Genomic DNA, 16,104 nt, shown 5'->3' with positions numbered 1-16,104 from the left:
CTGACATCTATTCTAGTGTCTGTGTGTTTGTGTGTATACCTGTGTCTCTCTGTGTGTTAGTGGGTTCCCATGTTTCTTCATGGCTGTGTGTATCTTAATATTTATATGGGCAAGTGTCCAGCTGTGTTCCAGTGTCTGCATATTTCAGTTTCCCAAGGTTTCTGCATCCCAGTGTCCCTGTGCTCTGGTGTCTGTGATTTCCATTGTATATTGTGGTCCAGTATCTGCATGTCCTTGACCCCCTGTGAAGTCTGTGAGTTTCTGTGTCCCATTCTTTATGCATCCCTGTGTTGTACATCCTATTAGTCTCTGTTTCAGTGTCTGTATATCACCATCTCTGAGTGTCCCTGAGTCTCTGCCTGTATTCTTCGGCTTCTATGTTCTTGTCTCTGTGTGTCCCTCATCACTGTGTTTTAGTGTCTGCGCATCCTTGTCCTTGAAGGTACTTGAGTTTCTGCATATCCAGAGCCTCTTCAATCTAGTGTCTGTGTCTTCCTGTCTCTGTGTGCCCATAGATCTCTGTGTCTCAGTGTCTGGGAATCCAACAATTCTCTGTGTTTGTGCATCCCTTCTTCTGTGCATCACTGAGTTTTGTGTATTCATGATTCTTTACATGTCCCTGAATCTTTGCATGTTCCTGAGTCTTGATGTGTCCTTGAGTCATTGTGCATCCCTGAGTCTGCATGTCCCTAAATCGTTACATGTCCCTGAGCCTTAGCTTGTGAACTAGCATCTGTGCATCTCTGTATCAGGATGCCCATGAGCTTCTGTGTTCCAGTGCCAGTATCTCTATGTTTTTAACTCTGTGCATCCCCAAGTCCTTGCATACCCCTGAACCTCTGTGATCCACTGGAAGTGTGTCTCAGGGTCTCTGTATTCCTGTATCTGGGTGTCTCTGAGCCTCTGTGTTGCAGTGTCTGTGCTCGTGAATCTGCATATGCTTCCTTCCATGTACCTTTTGTGGGTGAGTCTCTGAGTCTGTGTATCTCTGGGACTTTGTTCTCCATGTCTGTGATTTGGTATTTACTGTAATTCTCCATTTACTTTCCCCAGTTTTGGCCAATGTCTCTGTATTTGTTTCTTGATGTTGCTGTGACAGTGTCTTAAGTTGTTTTGTGACTCAATAACTCTATTTCTCGGTCCCTGCCTCATGTTCTCTATGTCCCCATGGCTGTGTTCTTGTTTCTATGCATCTATTTTCCAGGGTGCCTCTCTGCATCTGTTTCTCTTACCTTCTTGTTCTGACCCTGCTTTTGTTTTGATCTGACTCACCATCTCTGTGTTCCTGTCTCACGGCTTGTGTCTGGTGTCTGATCAATGTCTTTTTTTTTTTTTTAAGTTTTTATTTAAATTCCAGTTTGTTAACATACCATGTAATATGACTTTCGGGTGTACAATATAGTGATTCAACACTTCCATACATCACTGGTGCTTAATACAACAAGCGCACTCCTTAATCCCCATCACCTATATTACCCACCCCCCCTCCCTTCTGGTAATCATCGGTTTGTGCTCTATAGTGAAGAGTCTGTTTCTTGATTTCCTTCTCTCTCTCTTTTTTCTCCCATCTGTTCCTTTTTTGTTTGTTTGTTTGTTTCTTAAATTCCACATGAGTGAAATCATATAGTATTTGTCTTTCTCTGACTGACTTATTTTGCTTAGCATAATGCTCGGTTGCTCCATCCATGTCGTTGCAAATGGCAAGATTTCACTTTTATGGCTGAGTAATATTCCAACATACGTATACCACATCTTCTTTATCCACTCATCAGTCGATGGACACTTGGGCTGTTTCCATAAGTTGGCTATTGTAGATAATGCTGCTATAAACATCAGGGTGCATATATCCCTTCACATTAGTATTTTTAGATTCCTTGGGTAAATACCTAGTAGTGCACTTGATGGATTGTAGGGTAGTTACCCTTTTAACTTTTTGAGGAAACTCCATACTGTTTTTCAGAGTGGCTGCACCAGTTAGCATTCCCACCGACAGTGTAAGAGGGTTCCCCTTTCTCTGTATTCTAGCCACACCTGCTGTTTCCTGTGTTCTTAGTTTTAACCATTCTGACAGGTGTGAGGTGGTAGCTCATTGTGGTTGTCCTTTGCATTTCCCTGATGATGAGTGGTGTTGAGCATCTTTTCATGTGTCTGTTAGCCATCTGGATGTCTTCTTTGGAAAAATGTCTATTCATGTCTTCTGCCTATTTTTTTTAACTGGATCATTTGCTTTTTGGGTGTGGAGATTTATAAGTTCTTCATAGATTTTAGATACTAACCCTTTATCAGATATGCCATTTGCGAATATCTTTTCCCATTCTGAAGGTTACCTTTTAGTTTTGTTGATTGTTTCCTTCACCGTGCAGAAGTGTTTTATCTTGGTGAAGTCCCAATAGTTTGTTTGTGCTTTTGTTTCCCTTGCCTCAGGAGTCATATCTAGTAAGAAGTTGCTATGGCCAATGTCAGGGAGGTTACTGCCTGTGTTCTCCTGTAGGATTTTGATGGATTCCTGTCTCACATTTAAGTCTTTCATCCATTTTGTGTATGATGTAAGAGAGTGGTCCAGTTTCATTCTTTGGCATGTTGCTGTCCACTTTTCCCAACACCATTTGTTGAAGAGACTGTCTTTTTCCCATTGGATATAATTTCCTACTTTGTTGAAGATTGGTTGACCATATAGTTGTGGGTCCATTTCTGGTTTTTATTCAGTTCCATTAATCTGTGTGTCTGTTTTTGGGCCAGTACCATACTTTCTTGATCACTACAGTTCTGTAATATAACTTGAAATCCACAATTGTGATGCCTCCAGCTTTGCTTTTCTTTTTCAAGATTGCTTTGGCTCTTTGGGGTCTTTTGTGGTTCCATACAAATTTTAGGACTGTTTGTTCTAGCCCTGTGAAAAATGCTGTTGGTATTTTGATAGGGATTGCATTAAATGTGTAGATTGCTTTGGGTAGTATAGACATTTTAACAATATGTGTTCTTCCAATCCATGAGCATGGGAAGTCTTTTTTTTTATTATTATGTTATGTTAATCACCACACATTACAACATTAGTTTTTGATGTAGTGTTCCATGATTCATTGTTTGCACGGGAAGTCTTTCCATTTCTTTGTGTCCTCTTCAATTGCTGTCATCTGTGCTTTATAATTTTCTGAGTGCAGGTCTTTCACCTGTTCTGTTAGGCTTATTCCTAGGTATCTTACGCGTTTGGGTGCAATTGTAAATGGGGACAATTCCTTGATTTCTCTCTCTGCTGCTTCATTATTGGTGTATAGAAACAAAACAGATTTCCGTATGTTGATTTTTGTGTCCTGTGACTTTACTGAATTCATACATCAGTTCGAGCAATTGTTGGGGGGAGTCTTTTGGGTTTTCGATATAGAGTATCATGTCTTTTGCAAATATCAAGTTCTACTTCTTTCTTGACGATTTGGACGTCTTTTATTTCTTTTTGTTGTCCGATTGCTGTGGCTAGGACATCCAATACTGTGTTAAAAAACAGTGGTGAGAGTGGACATCCCTGTCTTGTTCCTGAAGAAGAAAAGCTCTCAGTTTTTGCCCATTGAGGATGATATTAGCTGCGGGTTTTTCATATATGATCTTTAGTATGTTCAGGTATGTTCCCTCTACTCAGTTGATGGTGTTTATCATGAATGGATGTTCTACTTTATCAGATGCTTTTTCTGCATCTCTTGAGAGGACCATATGGTTCTTATCCTTTCCTTTATTAATGTGGTGTATCGCGTTGATTGATTTGCAAATATTGAGCCATCCTTGCAGCCCAGGAATAAATCCCAGTTGATCCCGGTGAATGATTCTTTTAATGTACCGTGGGATTGAATTTGCCAGTATTTTCTTTTTCTTATTTATTTATTTATCTATTTATTTATTTTTATTGTTATGTTAATCACCATACATTACATCATTAGTTTTTGATGTAGTGTTCCATGATTCATTGTTTGCGTGTAACACCCAGGGCTCCATTCAGGACGTGCCCTCTTTAATACCCATCACCAGGCTAACCCATCCCCCCACCCCCTCCCCTCTAGAACCCTCAGTTTGTTTCTCAGAGTCCATAGTCTCTCATGGTTTGTCTCCCCTTCCGATTTCTCCCCCTTCATTTTTCCCTTCCTACTATCTTCTTCTTTATTTTAACACATAATGTATTATTTGTTTCAGAGGTAGAGGTCTGTGAATTTGCTAGTATTTTCTTGAGAATTGTTACATCCATGTTCATCAGGGATATTGGCCTGTAGTTCTCTCTCTCTCTTTTTTTTTTTTTTGCTGGAGTCTTTGTCTGGTTTTGGAATTGGAGTAATGTTGACCTCATAGAATATATTTGGAGGTTTTTCTTCCATTTTTATTTTTTGGAATAGTTGAAGAAGAATAGGTATTAACTCTTCTTTTCATGTTTAGTAGAATTCCCCTATGAAGCTCTCTGGCCCTGGACATTTGTTTGTTGGGACATTTTTTATTACTGATTCAATTTCTTTGCTGGTTATTGGCCTGTTCGAGTTTTCTATTTCTTCCAGTTTCAAGTTTGGTAGTTTATATATTTCTAGGAATTTATCCATTTCTTCCAGGTTGTCCAGTTTGTTGTCATATTGTTTTTCACAGTATCCTCTTATACTTGCTTGTAATTCTGTGGTGTTGGTTGTCATTTCTCCTCTCTCATTTGTGATTTTATTTGGGTCCTTTCTCATTTCTTTTTTATGAGTCTAGGTAGGGGTTTACCAATTTTACTAATTTTTTCAAAGACCCATCTCCTGGTTGCAATGATCTCTTCTACTGTTTCTTTAGTTGCTACATCATTTATTTCTGCTCTAATCTTTATTATCTCCCTTCTTCTGCTGGCTTTAGGCTTCGTTTGTTGTTCTTTCTCCAGCTCCTTTAGGTGTAAGGTTAGGTTGTTTATTTGAGATTTTTCTTGCTTCTTGAGGTAGGCCTGTATTGCTATATACTTCCCTCTTATGACCGCTTTTGCTGCATCCCAAAGGTTTTGAACTGTCGTGTTTTCATTTTCATTTGTTTCCATGCATTTTAAAAATTTCTTCTTTAATTTCCTGGTTAGCCCATTCACTGGTTGGGAGCATGCTGTTTAACCTCCACCTATTTGTGGTCTTTCCAAATGTTTTCTTCTGGTTGACTTCAAGTTTCATACTGTTGTGGTCAGAAAAGATGCATGGTAGGATTTTGATCATTTTGTACTTGTTGAGGCCTGATTTGTGACCTAATATGTGAGCTATCCTGGAGAATGTTCCATGTGCACTCCAAAAGAATGTGTATTCTGCTGTTGTGGGATGAAATGTCCTGAATATATCTGCTAAGTCCATCTGGTCCAGGGTGTCATTCAAAGCCATTCTTTCCTTGTTGATCTCCGCTTAGATGATCTGTCCATTGCTGTAAGTGTAGGGGTGCTAAAGTCCCCTACTATTATTGTATTATTATCAATGAGTTCCTTTATGTTTGTTATTAATTGTTTTATATATTTGGGTGCTCCCAAGTTGGGGGCATAAATATTTACAATTGTTAAGTCTTCTTGATGGATAGTCTCCTTTGCTATGATGTAGCACCCTTCTTCATCTCTTGTTACGGTCTTTGGTTTAAAATCTAGTTTGTCTGATATAAGTATTGCTACTCCGGCTTTCTTTGGATGTCCATTTGCATGATAAATGTTTCTCCATCCCCTCACTTTCAGTCTGAAGGTGTGATTTAGGTCTACAATGAGTCTCTTGTAGGCAGCACATAGATGGGTCTTGGGTTTTTATCCATTCTGACACTCTATGTCTTTTGATTGGAGCGTTTTATCCATTTACATTCAGACTAATTATTCATACATATGTATTTGGTGCCTTTTTGTTGCTTGTTTTGTCATTGTTTCTGGACATTTTCTCTGTTCCTTTCTTGTCTTTGTCACTTTGGGTCTTCCCTTCCCACTCAAAGCGTCCCCTTTAATATTTCTTGCAGGGCTGCTTTAATGGTCACAATCTCCTTTAGTTTTTGTTTGTCTGGGAAACTCTTTATCCCTGCTTCTATTCTGAACGATAGCCTTGCTAGATAGAGAATTCTTGGCTGCAGATTTTTCCCATTCATCATGTTGAATATATCATACCACTCCCTCCTGGCCTGTCAAGTTTCTGCGGAGAGATCTACTGCTAGCTGTATGGGCCTTCCCTGGTAGGTTAGGGATTTCTTTTGTCTGGCTGTTGTTTGGATTTTTTTCTTCATCACTGTATTTTGCAAACTTCACTACAATATTGTCTTGGTGTTGGCCTGCTTTGGTGGACTTTGTTGGGAGTTCTCTGTGCCTCCCAGAACTGGATGACTGTTTCCTTCCCCAGATTAGGGAAGTTTTCAGCTATTATTTCCTCAAATAAACCTTCTGCCCACTTTTCTCTCTCTTCTTCTTCTGGGACTTCGATGATATGAATGTTATTACATTTGATGGAGTCACTGAGTTCCCTCAGTCTGCTGTTGTGATCCAAAATTTTTCTTTCTCTCTTTTGTTCAGCTTTATTATTTTCCATAATTCTATCTTCTATATCACTTATTCATTCCTCTGTTTCTTCCATCCTTGTGGTCATTACATCCAGTCAGTTTTGAATCTCAGTTATTGCATTTTTCATTTTGGTCTGATTGGTGTTTAGCCCTTTTATGTCTGCAGTAAGGGTCTCCCTGATGTCTTCCAAGCTTTTCTCAAGCCCAGCTAGTATCCTTATGATTGTTGCTTTAAGTTTTGGGTCAGGTATATTACTTATATCTGTTTCGATTAGATCCCTGGCCATGACCTTTTCTTGTTCTTTCTTTTGGGGTGAATTCCTCCATCTTGGCATTTTGTCTCAGTTTCTGTCTTCTTCTGCGTGTTAGAAAAGCCCACTATGTTCCCTGCTCCTGCAAGTAGTGGTTTTACAAAGAAGGGTTCATATAATGCCCAGGGCCTGGTGCTTCAGGAAGTGTCCCTGGTGTGTGCTGTGTGCCCTCTGATGCTGTGTTTTGGCTGCTCTATCCCTCAGGCCAGTGGTCTGCAGAGGTTCTCCTTGCCTGCAGAGGGGGAGTGTTTGGACCTTGGCCAGAATGTGGCGAGTTTTAACTAGTTGTGCTCTGGTCTGCTTGTTAAAAGGGACCTGATACTATTTCCACTAGAACTGAACCTTTGCGGAACTCTGTGGTCAGTAGACATCCTGCGTGCGGGGGTTTCTGCTCGTCTTCTGGGGATGTGGCCCACTGAGCTGTTCCTTAAGCACGCTTGCCCCAAAACAGCAGTAGTACCAGCAGAGCACAGGGAGGCAGGACTTGGTAGAAGCAGGTAAGGCAGCCTGTGTTGACACTGTGTTGTTTACTGAAGTTAGTTTATGCTGACGGGTGGGACAGAGAAGTGGCGCCAGCCAGCTCCTTTGTCTCCGGAGACAGGAGTCTGGGAGCCCGTGTTTGCTGCTCTCAGGGAAGCACTTTCAGAGGAGCGAATGATCTCCCCTCATGCATCCCAGGCTTTTTTCAGATCGCTGTTTTCATGCTGTCTCTGGGTTGCTTGCCTGCCTGGAGCAGTGCAGCGCACCTTGGGCTCTATCCGAGCCACACCTGCTGATTTTTAAAATTCCAAACTTCAGGGACCTGGTGTGGTGGGGACCTGTGCTGGTCCTCTGGGGAAGGGTGTCGCAGTGCTGGGACCGATGCAGGTGTGACCCAGAAGGGCAGTCACGCCAGAGCACAGGGGCACGGGATTTGGAGCAAAGCAGGCTAAACAGGCAGTGTCTGGGTTTGCTGCCCTCAGTAAGTGTCTCTGCACCTATGCTGAAGGGCAGGGGAGGGAAGTGGCGCCTACCAGTTCTTTTGTCCCCAGAGAGGCCATGCCATCTCTTGCAGATGTGCTCCAAAAAAGTACGAAGAGTCCCTCCCATGCACCTTAGATGATCCTCAGATCGCACAGTCTGTCCCGGGGTTGCTTGCCTGCCTCATCTCCAGGAGTAAGACAGTGTCTTCAGGCCTCTACCCCAGCCAAGCTCAGGGACCTCTAGAACTCCAGTCTTTGTGTCCCGCTGGTTGCAAAAACTCACGAAAATCAGCCCCTCTCGTTTTCCCAGCCAATGGCTTTGGAGAAGTGTTCTCTTTGTGTGTATCCCTGTGCACTCCACTCTCTCTTGCCCTTCTCTGCGGCCAGGGAACCCTCCCCACCGCAGCTCCCATGATCCCTTTCTCCCACAAACCACATCTCTGTATTTCCTACCTCCCTCAATGTGGCCTCTTCTCTCCCTCTAGTGGTGCAGTCTGTTCTATCAGTCCTCAGGTTGATTTCTTGGGTATTCAGAATGATTTGACAGTTATCTAGCTGTGTTCAAAGGATGAGGCAAGTCTAGGGTCCTCCTACTATGCTGCCATCTTAGCTCTCCCATCAATGTCTTAGTGTTTACAGGGAACAGGTCTTTTGCCTCTTTGGTTAGGTTTATTGCTAGGTATCTTATGGTTTTTCCTGCAAGTGTAAATGAGATTGATACCTTGATTTCTCTTTGTGCTGCTTCATTACTGGCGTATAGAAGTGCAACAGAGTTCTGTATGTTGATTTTGTATCCTGCAACTTTACTGAATTTGTGCATCAAATTTAGCAATTTTTTGATGGAGTCTTTCAGGTTTTCTATATTGTATCATGTCATCTGCAAATAGTGAAAGTTGTACTTCCTCCATGCTGGTTTGGTTGCTTTTTATTTCTTTTCATTGTCTGATTGCTGTGGCTAGGACTTCCAATACTATGTCAAATAACAGTGGTGAGAGTGGACATCCCTGTCTTGTTCCTGATTGTAGAGGAAGTGCTCTCAGGTTTTGCTCATTGAGGATGACAGTGGCTGTGGGTTTTTTGTATTTGGCCTTTATTAGGTTATGTTCCCTCTACCCTAGTTGGTTGAGGGTTTTTATAATGAATGGATGTCCTACTTTGTCAAATGCTTTTTCTGCATCTGTTGAGAGGATCATATGGTTGATCATATGGTTGATCCATACACCATAATGTGGTGTATGGCACTGATTGATTTGCAAGTATTGAAACATGCTCGCAGCCCAGGAATAAGTCCCACTTGATCGTGGTGAAAGATTCTTTTAATGTATTGTTGGATTAGGTTTGCTAGTATTTTCTTGAGAACTTTTGCATCCGTGTTCATCAGGGATACTGCCCTGTAGTTCTCTTTTTTGCTGGAATCTTTGTCCGGTTTTGGTATCAGGGTAGTGCTGGCTTCATACAACGAATGAGGAAGTTTTCCTTCCTTTTCCATTTTTTGGAATTGTTTGAGAAGAATAGGTATTAAGTCTTCTTTAAATCTTTGGTAGAATTCCCCTGTGAAGCCATGTGGCCCTGGACTCCTGTTTGTTGGGAGATTTTTTATTATTGATTCAATTTCTTTGCTGGTAATCAGTCTTTTCAAGTTTTCTGTTTCTTCCTGTTTCAGTTTTTGTAGATTATATGTTTCTAGGAATTTATCCATTTTTCCCAGGTTGTTGGCATATTGTTTTTTTTATAATATTCTCTTGTAATTGTCCATATTTCTGTGGTGCTGGTTGTCATTTCTCCTCTCTCATTTGTGATTTTATTTATGTGGGCCCTTTCTCATTTCTTTTTTATGTTTAGATAGGGGTTTACCAATTTTATTAATTTTTTCAAAGAACCAGCTCCTGGTTTCATTGATCTGTTCTATTGTCTTTTGTTTGTTTGTTTTTTGTTTTTTGTTTCTGTGTCATTTGTTTCTGCTCTAATCTTTATGATTTCCTTCCTTCTGCTGATTGTAGGCTTTGTTTGTTGTTATTTTTCTAGCTCCTTTAAGTGTAAGGTTAGGTTGTTTATTTGAGATTTTTCTTGCCTCTTAATGCAGGCCTGTATTGCTATGTACTTCCCTCTTAGGACTTTTGCTGCATCCCAAAGGATTTGCACCATTTTGTTTTCATTTTCATTTGTTTCCATGTATTTTTTAATTTCTTTGATTTCCTGGTTGACCCTTTCACTCGTTAGTAGCATGTTGTTTAACCTCCATGTACTTGTGATCTCTCCAATTTTTTTTCCTTGTGGTTGACTTGTAGTGTCATAGTGTTGTGGTCAGAAAAGGTGCATGGTATGATCTCAATCTTTTTGTATTTGATGAGGCATGATTTGTGACCCAATATGTGATCTACTCTGGAGAATGTTCCATGTGCACATGAAAAGAATGTGTCTTCTGCTGTTTTAGGATGGAATGTTCTGAATATATCTGTAAAGTCCCTCTGGTCCAGTGTGTCATTCAAAGCTATTGTTTCCTTGTTGATTCTCTGCTTAGATGATCGTGTCCATTGCTGTAAGTGGGTTGTTAAAGTCCCTTACTATTATTGTATTATTGTCAATGAGGTCCTTCATGTTTGTTATTAATTGTTTTATTGGGGCTCCCGTGTTGGGTGCACAGATATTAACAATTGTTCGATCTTCTTGCTGTATTGTCCCCTTTATTATGAATCGTGTCATTCTTCTCTTGCTACAGTCTGGTTTAAAGTCTAGTTTGTCTGATACAAGAATCAGTATGCTGGCTTTCATTTGACATCCTTTTGTGTGAAAAAAAGTTTCTCCATCCCCTCACTTTCAATCTGCAGCTGTCTTTAGGTCTGAAATGAGTCTCTTGTAGGAAGTATATAGATGAGACTCAGTTGTTGTTGTTGTTGTTGTTGTTTATCCATTCTGACACCCTATGTCTTTTAATTGGAGCATTTTGTCCATTTACACTCAGAATAATTATTGCTGGGTATGTACTTATTGCCAATTTATTACTTGTTCTTGTCATTTCTGGAGATTTTCTCTGATCCTTTCTTGTCATTATCCCTGTTCATCTCTCCTTTGCAAAGAGTCCCTTTAATATTTCTTCCAGGGCTGTTTTAGTGGTCACGAACTCCTTTAGTTTTTGTTTGTCTGGACAACTCTGTATCTTTCCTTCTATTCTGAGTGATAGCCTTGCTGTAGAGTATTCTTGGCTGCAGATTTTTCCATTCAGCTCTTTGAATATATTATGCCACTCCCTTCTGGCTTGCCAAGTTTCTGTTGAGAAATCTCACCTAGCCTTATGTATCTTCCTTCGTAGGTTAAGGACTTCTTTTGTCTTGCTGCTTTTAAGATTTTTAATTTATCACTCTATTTTTCAAATGTAATTACAATATGTCTTAGTGTTGGCCTGTTTTTGTTGATTTTGATGGGAGTTTTCTATGCCTCCTGGTTCTGGATGGCTGTTTTCGTCCCCAGATTAGGGAAGTTTTTAGCTATTATTTTCTCAAATAAACCCCCTGTCCCCTTTTCTCTCACTTCCTCTTCTGGGACTCCTATGATACGAATGTTATTATGTTGGATGTAGTCACTGAGTTCCCAAAGCCTTTCCTCATGATCCATAGTTTGGCTTTCTCTCTTTTGTTCAGCTTCATTATTTTCCATTATTCTATCTTCTATATCACTCATTCATTCCTCTGCTCCTTCCATCCTTGTGGTTATTCCATCCAGCCGGGGTTGAATCTCAGTTATTGCCTTTTTCATTTCTGTCAGGTTGGCTTTTAACTCTTTTATCTCTGTGGTAAGGGTCTCCCTGAAATCTTCTACTCTTTCTCAAGCCCAGGGAGTATTCTTATGATTGTTGCTTTAAATTCTCCATCACTCATGTTACTTATATCTGTCTTGCTTAGATCTCTGGCCATGACCTTATCTTATTCTTTCATTTGGGATGAATCCCTCCATGTGACATTTTGTCTAGGTCTCTGCCTTCGTCTGTGTGGGAGAATAGCCGGTTATGTTTCCTGCTCCTGAGAGCGATGGCTTTATGAGGAAGAGGTCATGTAGTGTCCAGGGCTTGGCACTTCAGGAAGTGTCTCTGGTGTGTGTTGTGTGCACTCTGCAGGAGTGTTTTGGCTGCTCTATCCTTCAGGGTAGCTGTCTGCAGAGGCTCTCTGCCTGCAGTGGGCAGTGTTTGGTCCTTTGGCAGAAAGTGGTGAGTTTTAAGTGGGTGTGCTCTAGTCTGCTTGTTAGATGAGACCTGAAAGTACCTCCACTGGAACTGAAGCCCTGCAGAACTCTCTGGTTGGGAGATGTGGTGTGGGCATGGTTTTCTCCTGGTCTTCTGGGAAGGGGCCCTCTGTGCTGGGACTGGAGCAAGCTTGACTGAGAAGGACAGTCCCATCAGAGCACAGGGGTGTGGGGCTTGGTGTAAGCAGGTTAGGCAGCCAGTGTGGGCGCTGTGTTGCTTGCTCCAGGTGGCTCCCTGTTTATGCTGTGGGTCAGGGGAGGGAAATAGCGCCAGTCACCTTCTTTGTCCCCGGAGCAGCATCTCCACGAATACTGGCTCTCAGGGACACACTACGAGAAGAACAAATAAACTCTCCCACTGTGTGTCCCAGGTGATTTTCAGATTGCTGTTTCCACACTGTCTGCCTTCAGGTCCTTTGCCTGCCTTCTCTCCAGGAGCAGCGCAGTGCCCTCCAAGTCTATTCCAGCCAAGCCCACTGACCTCTAAAACTCCAGCCTTTAAGCCCCCTTGGTTGCAAGAACTCGTGAAATTCAGCCACTCTTGTTTTTCAAGCCAATGGCTTTGGGGATGCATTCTCTTTGTGCATTCCCCTGCGTGCTCCTCATTCTTACCCTTCTCTGTGACCACAGCTCCCTCCCCTCTGCAGCACCCAGGATTCTTTTCTCCCCTAACCCATGTCTCCCCACTTCCTTACCTTTTTCGATGTGGCCTCTTTTCTCCCTTTAGTTACAGAGTTTGTTCTGTCAGTCTTCTGGTCTATTTCTGGGGTATTTAGGATGATTTGATAATTATCTAGTTCTGGTTGTGTGACGAGGTGAGCATAGCATTCCCCTACACTGCTGCCATCTTTGTATTCTCCTACTCGTGTCTTTTTATTTTTGAGCCACTCTCTGTGTCCCTGTGCCTGATTCACTGTCCCCAGCTCTTCATTTGTGGCCTATTTGTGTGTTTCTATTTCTGGGTATCCCCAGGTTTATTTTTATTCTGTGCCTTTGCCTCCCTGCCTCTCTGGATAGATTTCCTTGTCACTGTGTTTCTGCCCGTTTGTTTATGTTCTGTGTGTCTGTTTCTATGTGTCTAGGTTTCTTTGTTCCTATCTTGATCCTCCCAGACATGTTCCTGTGTATCTGTTCCCATTTCTAGCTTGTATCCATATGGCTGTGTTTGTGGGTTCACATCCCCATGTCTACTTATTCTAGGATCTCTCTCTCTCTCTCTCTCTGTCTCTCTCTCTCTCTCCCTTTCTAAATTCCTGTGTCCCTATGTCACAGTGTCTCCATTATATCTGGGCCTCCAGCTTGCTTGTCTTTATGTCTCTCTGTTACCTAGCCTAACCCCTGTGTCTTAGCTGGTGTTTGTCACAGTTTGGGTGTCTGCGTTCCCACGTCTTTGCCACTGGATCTCTGAGTATATAAGTTTGTGCTCCAGTTCCACTCTTAGTGTGCTCCTCTGCATGTGCCCATGTCCTTGGGTCTTTGCTACCAAGTCTTGGTGTGTGCAGCATCTCTGTTTCTATGCTTTTGTAGATCTGTGGTCCTGTGTCTCTGTTTTCTCCTCTCATCCCCTATCCCGTGTCTGTAAGTCATCATGTCAGCATGTCTCTGTGCTTGTACTTCTTAGTCCTTGGTGTCTTGGACCATGGTGTTGACCTATGTCTCCCTGGTTACCTCTGTGTCCCTGTGTCTCTATGTATCACTGTGTTTCTTGTCTCCTCTGCTTCTGTGTCTGGGTCTTTGTGAATATCTCTGTCTGTCTGTCTGTCTGTCTCTCTCTCTCTCTCACTCTCTCTCTCTCATAAAATAAAGGTTTTATTTATTTTTTAGTAGTTAAACAAAATTTTATTTTTTTTCTTTTCGAATTTTTATTTAAATTCTAGTTAGTTAACATGCAGTGCAGTATTGGTTTCAGGCATAGAATTTAGTGATTCATCACTTACATACAACACCCAGTATTATTTTTAAGTAATCTCTACATCCCAACATGGGGCTCGAACTCACAACCCCGAGATCAAGTGTCACATGCTCTACTGACTGAACCAGGCCAGGAGCCCCAGAAAAAATAATAAAGTGACTGAGGGAATTACAGATATTTGATGAAGTCTGGGGCAGTTGGGGAGAGGGTGGGAAGGACATCTGAGCTGAGATCTAAGGTGTGATCTGAATTTGAGTGGCAATGCAAGAGATGAAGATGGTAGACAGGGGGCAGGGCAGGGCAGGACAGAGCAATTATCAAACAGAGGGAACAGCTTGAGAGAGGTCCCTGAGTGGAGATGGGGTTGAGGCAGGGCCCATTAGTGAATAGAGAGGAGGCCAGGGGGGCTAGAGTTCAGAGAGTGAGTGGGAGAAAGTGAGGTCAGAGGGGTATGGGATAGAGGGCAGATCACACAGGGCCTTGTAGGCTATAAAGGGAACTTTGGACTTCATTCCTAGTGTGATGGGAAACCCTTGAGGGTAGCTAAGTAAGAAAGGGACATGAAGTAATCTTTGTTTTTAAATGATCCTTTTGCTGCTGGGGAAGAATGGCAAAAAAAAAAAAAAAAAAAAAATCTCCCGAGAGAGGAAGCAGGGAGACCAGTGAGGAGACTGGAACAGTTTTCTAAGGTAGACACGATGGTAATCTGCCCTAAGATAGTGACAGTTGGGGTGGTGAGAAGTGGGTGCATTTGGCAAATATGTCAGAGGTAACATTGCCAAGAACTGAAGATGGATGGGATATTGGTGAGGGGTGAAGGAGAGGGGCATGTCAAGGATCTCATGCCCAAATTTGAATCCCTGTGACTTACTGCCACCACCAACTGGTTCTAATCCTGCCCTATAAGGTCTCCCAGGAAATGTCACTCTTCTTAGGAAGACAGAACAATGGAGTGGTGGAGCACATTCAGTCTATGACCAAATTAATGTAGGTCCAGATCTCTTCCTAGTTGTGTGACATGGAATAAGTTACTTCAGCTCTCTGTACTTCAGTTTCCCCCATGAGTAAAATGCAGATTTCAACAGGTTGTGTGTGTGTGTGTGTGTGTGTGTGTGTGTGTGTTAAATGAGGGACTAAAAGTACAAAATGTAGACGAGTACCTGCACATAGGAAGGACTAAAAAAATGTTAACTGTTATTACTTCACAGTCTTTGGGCAATTTAAAGATAATAATTATCATCTTTTCCAATTTGTGTACCCCTCTCCGTTAGCAGGGCAGTTTACAGAGCACAAAAGAACTAATCAGACCTGCCTTACCCAGTGGTGCTTCCATTTAGAACCCTGTATCCCTACCCTGCTTGGGAAGCATGAACAATTCTCTTGTCCAACATAGCAAATGTCAAAACCACAGCTTGACCAGATTGTTTCTCTTTAGCCTTCCCAGTCTTAACATCCCTCCTCTAATTCTGTGCTTATGTACTGAGGCCCAGAGAGGTTAAGTAGCTGATTCAAAGTCTCAAAGCAAGCAATCAGGCAACTGTCATCACTAGAATCTGCAGAAGCCTTGTACGCTCCCAATCCCTGGAGCTCTCCATTCATACCTCCCCCGCATGGCTTGACCTCTTGCCCATGGCACTCACCATCTTCATCAGGAGTGAGGAAGGTATAGAAAGCTGGTGGATTCAAGGACTCCATGATCATGGACTCCACCATTGACTCAGACAGCAGCTCTAGCTCCTCAGGGAGATGGAGTAGGCTGACTGCCTCAGGGAGGGTGCCAGAAGGCAGCAAGACTGGCAGGTTTGGGGGGCTGCCTTCTGGCATAGGCCTGGAGCTGCTGGGTAGGCTCATTGTTGGGACTTCTGACACAGATGGTCCCAGAATTTGCCTGGCACTTCGGGGCCCTAGCAGCAGGTCATGCTGATGCCAGAGCTTTCTCGGGGCAGCCTAGAGGGCAAGGTGGAGCCAAAGGTAATAGGGAGGGCTTCTCCAAGGACAGAGGTGGTCATGGTGCTGCTGGGACTTGCGGGACTTGAGGTTGTGCTTGTGAATGTGCTTGGATCCCGAGGAGGTGGGGGCATAGGTCTGGCAGGTCTGGGGGGTAATGGGATTTTGGGTTTATTGGGGATTGGGGTCTTAGGTTTGGAAGATGATAAGCTTGGGTCATTTTGGGGAGGTAGGGTAC

The sequence above is a fragment of the Halichoerus grypus genome, chromosome X (assembly GCF_964656455.1).
Source record: "Halichoerus grypus chromosome X, mHalGry1.hap1.1, whole genome shotgun sequence".
Taxonomy (NCBI): Eukaryota; Metazoa; Chordata; class Mammalia; order Carnivora; family Phocidae; genus Halichoerus; species Halichoerus grypus.
This window is presented reverse-complemented; position numbering follows the sequence as displayed.